The following is a 13,431-nucleotide window of genomic DNA, read 5'->3' on the forward strand; positions in this document are numbered from 1 at the left end:
ATGGAAAAAAATTTGGGCACATGGAGGGTAAATAGCTTAATACTGTTATCTTCAGCTAGGAAGTGGGAAACTGGGAAAGAGCCCAGAGTTCATGTTCTTAAATAAAATAATCTGCGTGGTGTCTTTTGTTTGTTAGTGTAATACAATGTTACTGCCTATGGAAGCAAGGAATATGGCATCACTTAAAGTATGTTCTTCTGTCTAGAAGGGTGATTATCTTCAGCAACAGAAAGTGCATTGACCTGACATTGGAATGGACCTCAGTCTTGGTTTCCAGATTGGAAAATATAGCATTTACTCAGTGACAATTTACTAAATCAATGAAATAAAAAATCTCAAAGAATATCTAAAAAACACACCTAAACTATCAATTCATTATAAAAAATTTGTGATGGCAAATCACACTTAAAGTGTCTTACTGTAAAATAATAACTATGAAAACTTGAATGTTGAAACTTAGGTATATGTGAAAAAGAATTTTGTGTTATGGCTAAATCTATGTGATACACCATTTGTACTCCATCCCAACTTGGAATAATTTCTGGTTCATTTATTTTACATAAAAAAACTCACATTAAAATGATGGGTTAAATATAAAAGGTGGTTCAAATATAGGAAGCCTGTAAAGTTCTATTGAGTTCTGAAATAACTCCTGATTTTCCAGGTGCAATTTATTCAATTTACCTTCATTATCCTCACTCTATCCCTCCAACAAAAGGTCTATAGGCCATTTAATGGTCCTATGGATATTAGCACTTGTAATAGGGGTTGGATATAAAGTGACAGAAGGTGAAATTTAAATCAGCTCATTTTGTCATTGCTTTATTAGTTTTAAACTGAATCTTTTGACTAGGGCAGAAAATTAGCACTTCTAATGGAAGTGTGATTTATTTTTGATATAACAGTTCCAATTTTTGCTTTCTTCATTCAGCTATATCAAAAAGAGTTTGCTTGGTCCCATGCACCTTATACCAGCCTGTGCTTGGCTATGCGCCACAAAGTGTGATAGGAGTAGCAAAGGAATATGTGCTTTCAAGTCATGTTCAGTGATACAGAGGCTGTTACTTGCACATGTCTTGACTACCATCAAGTCAGCAGGCTACAAGGGTTCTTCAAAAAGTTCATGGAAAGATGCAAAACAAATTTGAAAACTACTCATAGGTTTTCGATATGCATTTTCCACAAATTTTTTGAAGAGTCTCATAATTCCACCTAGATTATGTGTGATTTTTTTTGCCTTGTATCTTTTAAGACTCATTCCATTTTGTCCCTGCCTCTCATTTCTTAACCTTCCCCAGTATCCCATTCCTTGCACATCCTTCTCCATCTGTATGCACTGTCCAGTCCTCCAGTTCTCATCCTGGCACATACCCATGTGACTATAATATGTCTCCTCAAATAAACCTTTCCTAATTAGCTTGAATACTGTTCTCCCTCTGGGCTCCCATAAGTTTCTATTTAGACTATTTATTATTTATCATGTTTATCCATCTACCTCATTAGACCATGACATTCTTGAAAGTTTACTTTGCATTCCATGATAACTCAGTGTCTGACACATGGTAAAAACCCACAACAGGTTTTCTGAATAATAATTAATCTAGCTGAAACTTCTGAGTAGTTATTGTATCAGACAGAATTTGGAACAACTTATATTTATCAAACATTTACATGCCAAAATTACTCCATGAGTAAGGAACTGTTACTATCATATCTTTTAAATGTGAAAACTGACACACAGGGAAATTCGTTAACTTGCTCAAAGTGGCTAATTAAGCAAGTTGCAAAGCCACTATGTTTACCATTTACTTTGAGTAAATGAGGAGATGCATGAAGCACTGGGTAATTTAATTACATGATCAGAGGTCTGTCTGTGCATACAGGAAAATTTATGGTATTCCATTTATTTACTGAGTACATATTGTATGCTGGACGTAGAAATCATAGCTGTAGCCTTCAAAAAAGAAATTAGACATATACAATGATAATGAATAAAATGCTATTAAATATATTCTTATGCCAAAGGCAATAGGAACACAACAATGAGTGGTCAGTTTCACACAATTAAAAATAGGAAAATTTTTATGAATGGAATTCAAATTTTAATAAATTAGATTTTTAATAAGAGGTTAATGGTGGAAGAGAAGGAACAGTTAGAGGGAACTGCAAGAGAAAAATACACCAATGATAATATCAGTTCAGAATAAAAATCTCAATAACAATAAATGAATAACAGTGACAGCTAGAAAACATTTATTATAGTTATGCTATGTGTCAGAAACTACTTACCGCTCATATTCAACCAATTTGATGATGGACCTGATGGAATTCTTGATTTCAATGAATCATCAGTTACTTTTAAATATGGTTAAGTCTTAAACTATGAGTAAAATAATATGTATTGCATTAGTCCATTTATATGAAATACCAGAAAAGACAATGTTATTCTATAGTGAGAAAGTAGAATAATGACTGCTTTTATTTTTTGGATAAAGGTGTATTTTATGATTAAGCAGTATGATTTAATTAATAGCTAGCAATGTTTGCCAAATCCCCGATCTGCATTAATTAGCAGTAGTCATAGTGATATCCTAGTTTTGTTCCTGACAGTATTGAAAACATCTTCTGTATTTCTTAACAAGATACATTAATAGATCAATGAGAAAGAAAAAAAAGAGATCAAAAACACATACACATGATCAATTGAATTTTGGCAAAGCATCTAAGGTAATTCAATGGGAAATGGAAACTTATGCAAAGAATGGTGTTGAAAAAATTTGGATAAAATGGAAAATATAGTAAAACCCTTCTCTCAAATCATGCACAGATTAATTCGAAAGAGGGTGTTTGACACAGCCATCACGATGCTGCTTGGACTGCCCATACTCCATATTTTAGTGCCTGAGTTAAAGGCCCAGCTCTCCACTGGAGCTTCCTGCTGAGCCGCGTGTTGGGAAGGAACAGTTGCTGGCTCAAGTAGTCAGGTTCCTGCTTGCCCATGTGAAAGACCAAACTGAATCCAAGTTTCCGACTTTGGTCTGGCCCAGTCCTGTTTTGGGCATTTGGAGAAAAAGCAGCAAATGGAAGATCTCTGTCTTTCTCTCTCTCTCTCTCTCTCTCTCTCTCTCTCTCTCTAACAGAATCAATTTAGCAGATGATATGATTCTTTATTTAGGGGACCCAAAGAACTCTACTAAGAGACTATTGGAACTCATAGAAGATTTTGGCAAGGTAGCAGGATATAAAATCAATGCACAAAAATCAACAGCCTTTGTATACACAGACAATGCCATGGATGAGGAAGAACTTCTAAGATCAATCCCATTCACAATAGCTACAAAAACAATCAAATACCTTGGAATAAACTTAACCAAGGACGTTAAAGATCTCTACGATGAAAATTACAAAACCTTAAAGAAAGAAATAGAAGAGGATACCAAGAAATGGAAAAATCTTCCATGCTCATGGATTGGAAGAATCAATATCATCAAAATGTCCATTCTCCCAAAAGCAATTTATACATTCAATGCAATACCAATCAAGATACCGAAGACCTTCTTCTCAGATCTGGAAAAAATGGTGCTGAAATTTATATGGAGGCACAAGAGACCTCGAATAGCTAAAGCAATCTTGTACAACAAAAACAAAGCCGGAGGCATCACAATACCAGATTTCAGGACATACTACAGGGCAGTTGTAATCAAAACAGCATGGTACTGGTACAGAAACAGATGGATAGACCAATGGAACAGAATTGAAACACCAGAAATCAACCCAAACATCTACAGCCAACTCATATTTGATCAAGGGTCCAAAACCAATCCCTGGAGTAAGGACAGTCTATTCAATAAATGGTGCTGGGAAAATTGGATTTCCACGTGCAGAATCATGAAGCAAGACCCCTACCTTTCACCTTACACAAAAATCCACTCAACATGGATTAAAGACTTAAATCTACAACCTGACACCATCAAATTATTAGAGAGCATTGGAAAAACCCTGCAAGATATAGGTACCAGCAATGACTTCTTGGAAAACACCCCAGAAGCACAGGCAGTCAAAGCCAAAATTAACTATTGGGATTGCATCAAATTGAGAAGTTTCTGTACTGCAAAAGAAACAGTCAGGAAAGTGAATAGACAACCGACAGAATGGGAAAATATATTTGCAAACTATGCAACAGATAAAGGGTTGATAACCAGAATCTACAAAGAAATCAAGAAACTCCACAAGATCAAAACAAACAACCCACTTAAGAGATGGGCCAAGGACCTCAATAGACATTTTTCAAAAGATGAAATCCAAATGGCCAACAGACACATGAAAAATTGTTCAAGATCACTAGCCATCAGGGAAATGCAAATCAAAACCACAATGAGGTTCCACCTCACCCCAGTTAGAATGGCTCACATTCAGAAATCTACCAACAACAGATGCTGGCAAGGATGTGGGGGAAAAGGGACACTAACCCACTGTTGGTGGGAATGCAAATTGGTTAAGCCACTATGGAAGTCAGTCTGGAGACTCCTCAGAAACCTGAATATAACCCTACCATTCAACCCAGCCATACCACTCCTTGGAATTTACCCAAAGGAAATTAAATTGGCAAACAAACAAGCTGTCTGCACATTAATGTTTATTGTAGCTCAATTCACAATAGCTAAGACCTGGAACCAACCCAAATGCCCATCAACAGTAGACTGGATAAAGAAATTATGGGACATGTACTCTATCGAATACTATACAGCAGTCAAAAACCATGAAACCCAGTCATTTGCAACAAGATGGAGGAATTTGGAAAACATCATGCTAAGTGAATTAAGCCAGTCCCAAAGGGACAAATATCATATGTTCTCCCTGATTGGCGACAACTAACTGAGCACCAAAGGGGAAACTTGTTGAAGTGAAATGGACACTATGAAAAACAGTGACTTGATCAGCTCTTGTCCTGACGGCTGATGTACAATAGTATTTTTTTTGTTCTAGTAACATTGGTTGAACTCTGTAATTAACACACAATTATTCTTAGGTGTTTAAATTTTAACTGAAAAGTGATGCCTGTTAGGAATTTGGAAAACATTATGCTGAGTGTAATAAGCCAATCCCAAAGGGACAAATGCCACTTGTTCTCCTTGATAGGTGACAAATAACTGAGCACCAAAAAGGAAACCTGTTAAAGTGAAATGAACACTATGAGAAACGGTGACTTGATCAGCCCTCACCCTGACTGTTGATGAGCAGCTTAATATGTTATCCCTCTTAGTATTTTTTTTGTTTGTTCTACTTAATACTTTTGGTTGAATACTGTAATCAATACACAATTCTTCTTAAGTGCTGAAACTTAACTGAAAAGTGATCGCTGTTAAATATAAGAGTGGGAATAAGAGAGGGAAGAGATGTGCAATTCAGGACATGCTCAAGCTGACTTACCTCAAACGGTAGAGTTAGAAACATACCAGGGGATTCCAATTCAATCCCATCAAGGTGGCATGTACCAATAACATCTCACTAGTCCCAGTGATCAATTTCTGTTCACAATTGATCATAAGGATAGGACTAAGAACCAAAGGGATCACATAAACAAGAATAGTGTCTGCAAATATAACTGATAGAATCAAAAAGGGAGAGAACGATCCAACATGGGAAGTGAGATACACAGCAGACCCATAGAATGGCAAATGTCCTCAACAGCACTCTGGCCTCATAATCAGCCCTTAAGGCATGCGGATCCGGCTGAAATGCCCATGAGAGTATTTCAGGCATGGAAAGCCAAGACACTCTAGGGAAAAAAAAAAAAAAAAAAAACCTAAATGAAAGATCTCTGCGAGTGAGATCCCAGTGGAAAGAATGGGTCATCAAAGAAGGAGGTACCTTTCTCTGAAGGGAGGAGAGAACTTCCACCTTTGACTATGGCCTTGTCTAAATATGATCATAGTCAGTGAACTCAGGGGGCTTCCATAGCCTTGGCAGCTCATGACAAGAGCCTCGGGTGATTACTGGGGCCATAAACAAGAATGTCAATTTGTTAAATCAACAACAGGAGTCACTGTGCACTTACTCCTCATGTAGGATCTTAGTCCTTAGTGTGCTGTACATTGAGATTTAATGCTATAACTAGTACTCAAAGAGTATTTTTCACTTTATGTTTCTGTGTGGGAGCAAACTGTTGAAATCTTTACTTAATGTATGCTAAACTGATCTTCTGTATATAAAGAGAAATGAAAATGAATCTTGATGTGAATGGAAGGGGAGAGGGAGTGGGAAAGGGGAGGGTTGCGGGTGGGAGGGACGTTATGGGGGGGAAGCCATTGTAATCCATAAGCTGTACTTTGGAAATTTATATTCATTAAATAAAAGTTAAAAAAATTAATTTGAGATTGACATCAAATCTAAAGTAGGAAATTATATAATTTATAATTGGAAAGATAGGACAATATGTTTTTAGAAAATATGTCTCAGTACACACAAAGGAAGAAGCATAAGACAAAAATAATTTATGAAGTTGTCTCAATATAATGAACTTTAACTAGACGTCATCATTAATAAAAAGAAAATGCAAGCCACAGACTGGGAGAAAACAATCACAGGACAAAGGTACCTGACAAAGACTTTGTATCCGGCGTATATAATTTTTAAAAACTCCTAAATGTCAAAAATAAACTGACAAATGAAGCAATAAAAGCCTAAATATTTAAACAGATAATATACTATGAAAGCTTAATAAATAAATATCTGATAAGAACATAAAAGAACTCAACATCATCTATCGTCAGAGAAACAGAACTCAAAACTACTCAACACACTTTACAAGTACTAGAAGAGCTAAATTATGATAGTCAATAGCAAATGTTAACAAGCATGAGAAACAATTTGAACTCTCACATGTTGCTGATAGTGTAAAATGTTACAAACACTTGGGAAAAGTGACAATATCTTATAAATCAATCATTCACAATTTCTATTACTATTGCCCATTAATCCTATCCCCAGATATTAACCAAAAGAAATGAAAACATCTCTATGTATAAGGCTTATTTATTTCATCATCATTTAAAATAACCTTAAGCTACAAAAAAGTAAATTTTCATCAACTGGATGATACACAAGCAGAGTGTTCTAAAGAGACTTGTTTAGCACCAATAAACACTAATGACCTTGGAACATAAAAATGAGAATAACTGTTGTTATGGGAAGGGATATAAAGAAATTGTATAAGATGAATAAAATATCCTATATATTGATGAATATGTTGATAATATGCTTGTATATATTTGTCAAAACTCATAAAAATGTTCCTTTAATGTCTTTGAATTTTACTGCATGGAAATTTTACCTTAATATAACTTGACCTCAATATAAACCATAAAATAGTAACAAGTTGTGTAGGGGCCTGCCCCATGGCACACTAGGTTAATCCTCAGCCTGTGGCGCCAGCATCCCATATGGGTGCCGGTTCTAGTCCCGGTTGCTCCTCTTCCAGTCCGGCTCTCTGCTGTGGCCTGGGAAAGCAGTGGAGGATGGCCCAAGTGCTTGGGCCCCTATACCTGTGCAGAAGACCAGGGAGAGGCACCTGGCTCCTGGCTTCAGATTGGCGCCATTTGGGAAGTGAACCAGAGGAAGGAAGATCTTTCTCTCTGTCTCTCTCTCTCACTGTCTGTAGCTCTACCTGTCAAATAAATAAATAAAAAATTTTTTAAAAACTTATATATGTACATATAGTAATATTTGAACAATCATACATTGTTTGTAGGGATATAAAACTCTTGAACTGTTTTGGACAACAGTTTAGTGTTTTCTCCAATAATTAACTATAGAACAACCTTATACCTCAGCATATAAACTCATAAGTCTATAAACTTAATACCTGAGCAAAATCATCCAAGTACATGCCTACGTAAATGCATGTTCATAACAGTACTATTCACAATAGCCAAATAATAAGCCAAAAAGTCATCAACAGAAAAATAGGTAAGCAAATTGTCTATACCTTTAAATACAATGGAATGCTGTTCAGTTGTAAAACGAATGAGTTTGTAATATATACTACATGTAGATGAAGCTGAAAACCATGCTCAAAAAAAGCATTAAGACACAAAGGTCACACAATTTATGGTTTCATTTCTATGAATTATCTGGAATATGTAAATATATACAGATTCGTATTGGTGGTTGTCAGAAATGAGGAGAAACCAATTAACAGGGGTGGAATCTTAAGTGGGAGGGATGGATCCTAGGTGATGATTGCAGAGCATTCTGAATGTACTAAATGTTGTAGAAGTGTCCACTTTCCATTGTTTAATTTTATGTTAAATAAATTTCACCCAAATGCATGTTTGAAGTTTTTATTTATTTATTTATTTGAAAGTCAGAGTGGAGAAGGGAAAGAGAGAGCAAAAGAGAACTCTTCCAACCAGTGCTTCAATTCCCAAATGGCTGCAACAGCCAGGGCTGGGCTAGACTGAAGCCAGGAACCCATAACTCCATGCAGGTCACACATGTGGATGGCAAGGGGACCAAGCAGTTGGTCCATCTCTCAGCGCTTTCTCAGAATCATTAGCATGAATCTGGCACAGAAGCTTAACCTGTTGTGCCACAACACTGATCCCACCTCAAGAAACTTAAAAAAGGAGTGTCTATCAACTTCATCTTGTATTGTCTAATGTTTCTGATTAATATTAATGATGTCTAAAATCTTGATGCACAGAAACCTTTCCAAATATGAGAATCTATAATTTTCTTTTTTTAACTTTTATTTATTTATTTATTTATTTATTTTTTTTGACAGGCAGAGTGGACAGTGAGAGAGAGAGACAGAGAGATAAAGGTCTTCCTTTTGCCGTTGGTTCACCCTCCAATGGCCGCCGCTGCAGCCGGCGCACCGCGCTGATCCGATGGCAGGAGCCAGGATCCAGGTGCTTTTCCTGGTCTCCCATGGGGTGCAGGGCCCAAGCACTTGGGCCATCCTCCACTGCACTCCCTGGCCTTAACTTTTATTTAGTAAATATAAATTTCCAAAGTACAGTTAATGGATTACAATGGCTTCCCCCCCATAATTTCCCTCCCACTCTCACCCCTCTCATCTCCTGCTCCCTCTCCCATTCCATTCCCATCAAGATTCATTTTCAATTATCTTTACATATGGAAAATCGATTTAGTATATATTAAGTAAAGATTTCATCAGTTTGCACCCACACAGAAACACAAAGTGTAAACTACTGTTTCAGTACTAGTTATAGCATTACTTCATATTGGACAAAACATTAAGGACAGATCCCACATGAGAAGAAAGTAATCTATAATAAGTAAGTAAATCTATAATTTTCTGATGATTATAATTGACAGAGAGAAAATTGCCTTTAGATGGCTAGCTCTCTTTAAAAACATTTATGCTTATATTTTATTTATTTGTAGGGCAGAGACAGACAGATGGAGAAACAGAGAGATCTCCTGTCTTCTGATTCACTCCTCAAATGTATGCAAACAGTCAGCGCTGGGTTAAGTTAACACCAGGAGCCAGGAACTCTATCCAGGTCTCTCACATGAATGGCAGGGTCCTGACTACTTGAGCCATCCACTACTGCCTTCCAGAGTTGTATTAGTAGGAAGCTGGAATGGAGAGCACAGATGGGGTTTAAATTCAGGCACCGTGATATGGAATGTGAGCATCCCAAACATTGTCTTAACTGCCACACCAATCACCTGTTCCCAGATACTTAACTTTATTGAGATAAAACTTATGCAGAGAAGTACCTATGAGTACATAATCGTGGAGTTCCTCATACTGAACGTACATTATAATCAGCCCAGAGAAAAAGAAACAGATTGCATTAGAGCCTTTCTATGCCCTTCATGACAGAAACACCACACCCACCCCGATATTTAGTTGCTGCTCTGACTTCTAGCAGTATAGATTAATTTTACCTACATCTCATTATATAAATAGAATCATACTGTCTAGCTTCTTAGTACTAAATTTCTGAAATTCATTATTTTGTTACTTGCAGTCATAGCTCAACCTCATTGCCATGAAATATTCCACTGTATGACCATACCCCAAATCCATTTTTTTATGCTATTGACATGCATTTGGAAAGAACCCAGTTAGGGTTGGGTTAGAAATAGAAGTAGGGCTAGGTTACACTTTTAAATTTTATAAAATTGAGTTTTTACATTTAGGTGTATCATTCAATTTGTGTTGTTTTTTTAAACATTCATTTTATTTATTTGAAAGACAGAGTTAATGATAGCAAGACAGAAAGATAGAAAGAGATCTTCTATCCACTGGTCCACTCCTCAAATGTCCCCAACAGCTATGTCTGGGGCCAGGCTAAAGCTAAGAGCCAGGAGCTTCTCCCAGGACTCCCATATGGGTGCAGGGGTCCAAGCAATTGGCCCATCTTCCACTTCTTTCCCAGGTGTATTAAGAGGGAGTAGGATCAGAAGTGGAGCAGCCAGGACACAATCTGGTGCCCATATGTGATGCCAGTGCTGCAAGTGGTGGCTTAACACAGTAGGCCACAAGGCTGGCCCCTGGATACGGAATTTTTTAATACAATTTTTGAAACACTTCTACCATAACCATTGAATTGCCTTTGTACTTCTGTGAAATAAGTTACACATGAATCTATGCCTTGATTTCTTGAGTATGCTTTGTACTCTACTTATCTATGATGGCAATACTTCACTATTTGGTGGAAACACCACTCTTTTTAATGCAGAAGTGTTGCATTCAAGGAGTGTTAGCCCAAATTTATTCTTTTCAAGTTTTGCTTTCTTTTGCTATCCTGTTTTAAATTTCTCTAATAATTTTATAATCAGCTCATCAATGTATATGAAAATCTTACTGCATTAAATAAATAGATCATTTTAGGGGTCATCACTGCTGCCCAATAGATTAATCCTCCATCTGTGGCACTGGCATCCTATATGGGAGTGGGTTCTATTCCCGGCTGCTCTTCTTCTGCTCCAGCTCTCTGCTATGGCCTGGGAAAGCAGTAGAAGATGGCCCGAGTGCTTGGGGCCCTGCACCCACGTGGAAGACCTGTAAGAAGTTCCTGGTTCCTGGCTTTGGATCAGTCCAGCTCCAGCTATTGCAGCCATCTGGGGAGTGAACCAGCAGATGGAAGACCTTTCTCTCTGTCTCTCCCTCTCACTGTCGATAACTCCACCTTTCAAAGAAGCAAATAAAATCTTTAAAAATACATCATTTTTGAGAAAATTGATAACAATATTGAGCATTTCAACACAGAGAAATGAGAAATTCATCCATTGATAAGGGTCTTCTTTAATTTCTCTCAGTAAAATTTATACAAATATTGTGCATCTTCAAGGTTTATCCTGAATGATTTCATTGTATTTTTATTGTATTGATTTTATTGTATTTTTTCTATGGTATAAAAATAAGATTGATTCATATATTTTGACCTGTCTTTCAACTTCACTAACCTACATTATTTTCACAGTAAATTTGTACACAGTTTGCTACATAGAGGATTCTGTTGTCTGCAGTTAAAAACAGTTGTAGTTCTTTTCCAATTTGAATGCCTCTTGTTGCTTTCTCAGGCTGTATGTCACTAGTTGAATTTACTGTAATTTACTGAATAGAAATGCAATCAGAGATATTTCGCTTGTTCCTTTACAGAGAAAATAATCAGTCTTAAACCCCAACTATGATCTTAGCTATATGCTTTGTAGATGCTCTGCATCATGGTGAGAAAACTCTCATAATCTCAGTTTGCTGAAAGTGTGTTGTTTTATTTTAAGTCAGGGTTTAAAACGAGATTTTTTTTGACAGGCAGAGTTAGACAGTGAGAGAGAGAGACAGAAAGAAAGGTCCTCCTTTTCCTTTGGTTCAACCCCCCAAATGGCCACCATGGCTAGCACTGCAGTCGGTGTGCCGTGCCTATCCAAAGCCAGGAGCCAGGTACTTCTCCTGGTCTCCTACATGGGTGCAGGGCCCAAGCACTTGGGCCATCCTCCACTGCCTTCCCGGGCCACAGCAGAGAGCTGGACTGGAAGAGGAGCAACCGGGACAGAATCCGGCTCCCCAGCTGGTACTAGAACCCAGGGTGTTGTCACTGCAGGTGGAGGATTAGCCTAGTGATATAATAATAATATAATTATTTAAATTATGACTGCTAAATCAAAGTTTTACCTCTGGGTTATCCCTGGAAATCCTAACATATACTCCATTCTTATATATTATTGGATTAAACTTGCTAAAATTTTCTTTGCAACTTTCGCATTTGTGTTTATGAAGGATGTTGAACTATACTTTTCTATATTTGAGATAGCTGTTTCCAGTTTTAATATTGGGCTAATTGTGCAGGACAGGGTTAACTAGGCAATTTGGATTTTCAAATCTTCGCACATTCCCAAGAAATCACTGCATTTGGGACACAACTAGCCATTCCCCAGGTCCTGAGAACTAAGTCTGAGCCATTAGATTATCCTGCCTGATATGTCTGTTTTTTGTGCTCCTGATAATTTGATCATATCTAGACAAGTTTGACCAGATAGTTTATATTGTCATTTGAACTATCATTTATTTATGATGAATGCCCGTTTTTGTAAAGCAAAAGCGTGAGGAAGATAAAAGGATGGAGTCCTAGTAGTTTAGGTCCATCACACTGTTACATCCAATTGTCAGCTACAATAAAATATTACAAAAACCAGTGGCAGTAGCACATGAATTTTATTGAAAATGAGAGGCAAAGCAATGGGATTGACATTCCTTACCAGAGTGTGGCCCCCAGCAACTAGTTACACAGCTTTTTATAGTATTCTTCCACTAGGGCTCACAATTTCGAATCCCTGGTATTCAGTGAACAATAAAAAAAAAAAACAAAAACCCTGAATATGGTTGTAAGATAACAGTTAACAATAACAAACCCAGGAACAATGCAAACCCAAGATATGATTGTAGAATAACAGTACAGGGTGCATTTCTGTCAACTTAGGCAGAACACTGGGGCTGTGTCCTTTCTCAGTTCCTTGGAATTTGGGCCCCCATAGTTTCACAAGATACACCCTTAGCCTTTAGCAAGCAAAGCTAATATGTACAGAAGCAAAAGATCTGCAATTAATTTTAGTCACACTCACTCCATTTTGATTTTGATTTACAACACAATTGCTAAACCCCATGTGACTGACCCCTAATAAAAAAATCTGACATCAAGACTAGGATGAAGTTCTATGACTTGGTAAACTTTTTAGGTGGTAGACACTGTTGCTAGGAGACTTAAGTGCATCCCTATAAGACTCATTTCTTAGTGGAAAAATCTGGTAGGTCGTGCTGGTTCTCCTGAACATTGTCTCATATGCCTTTCCTTTTGTTGATTTTAACATGTAATTTTTCATTATATTAAACTGCAACTGTGGGAATAACAGCCTCTAAATTCTGTGAACTCTTTAGTGAATTACTAAGCCTGA

This window comes from Oryctolagus cuniculus, chromosome 7 (assembly GCF_964237555.1).
Source record: "Oryctolagus cuniculus chromosome 7, mOryCun1.1, whole genome shotgun sequence".
NCBI lineage: Eukaryota > Metazoa > Chordata > Mammalia > Lagomorpha > Leporidae > Oryctolagus > Oryctolagus cuniculus.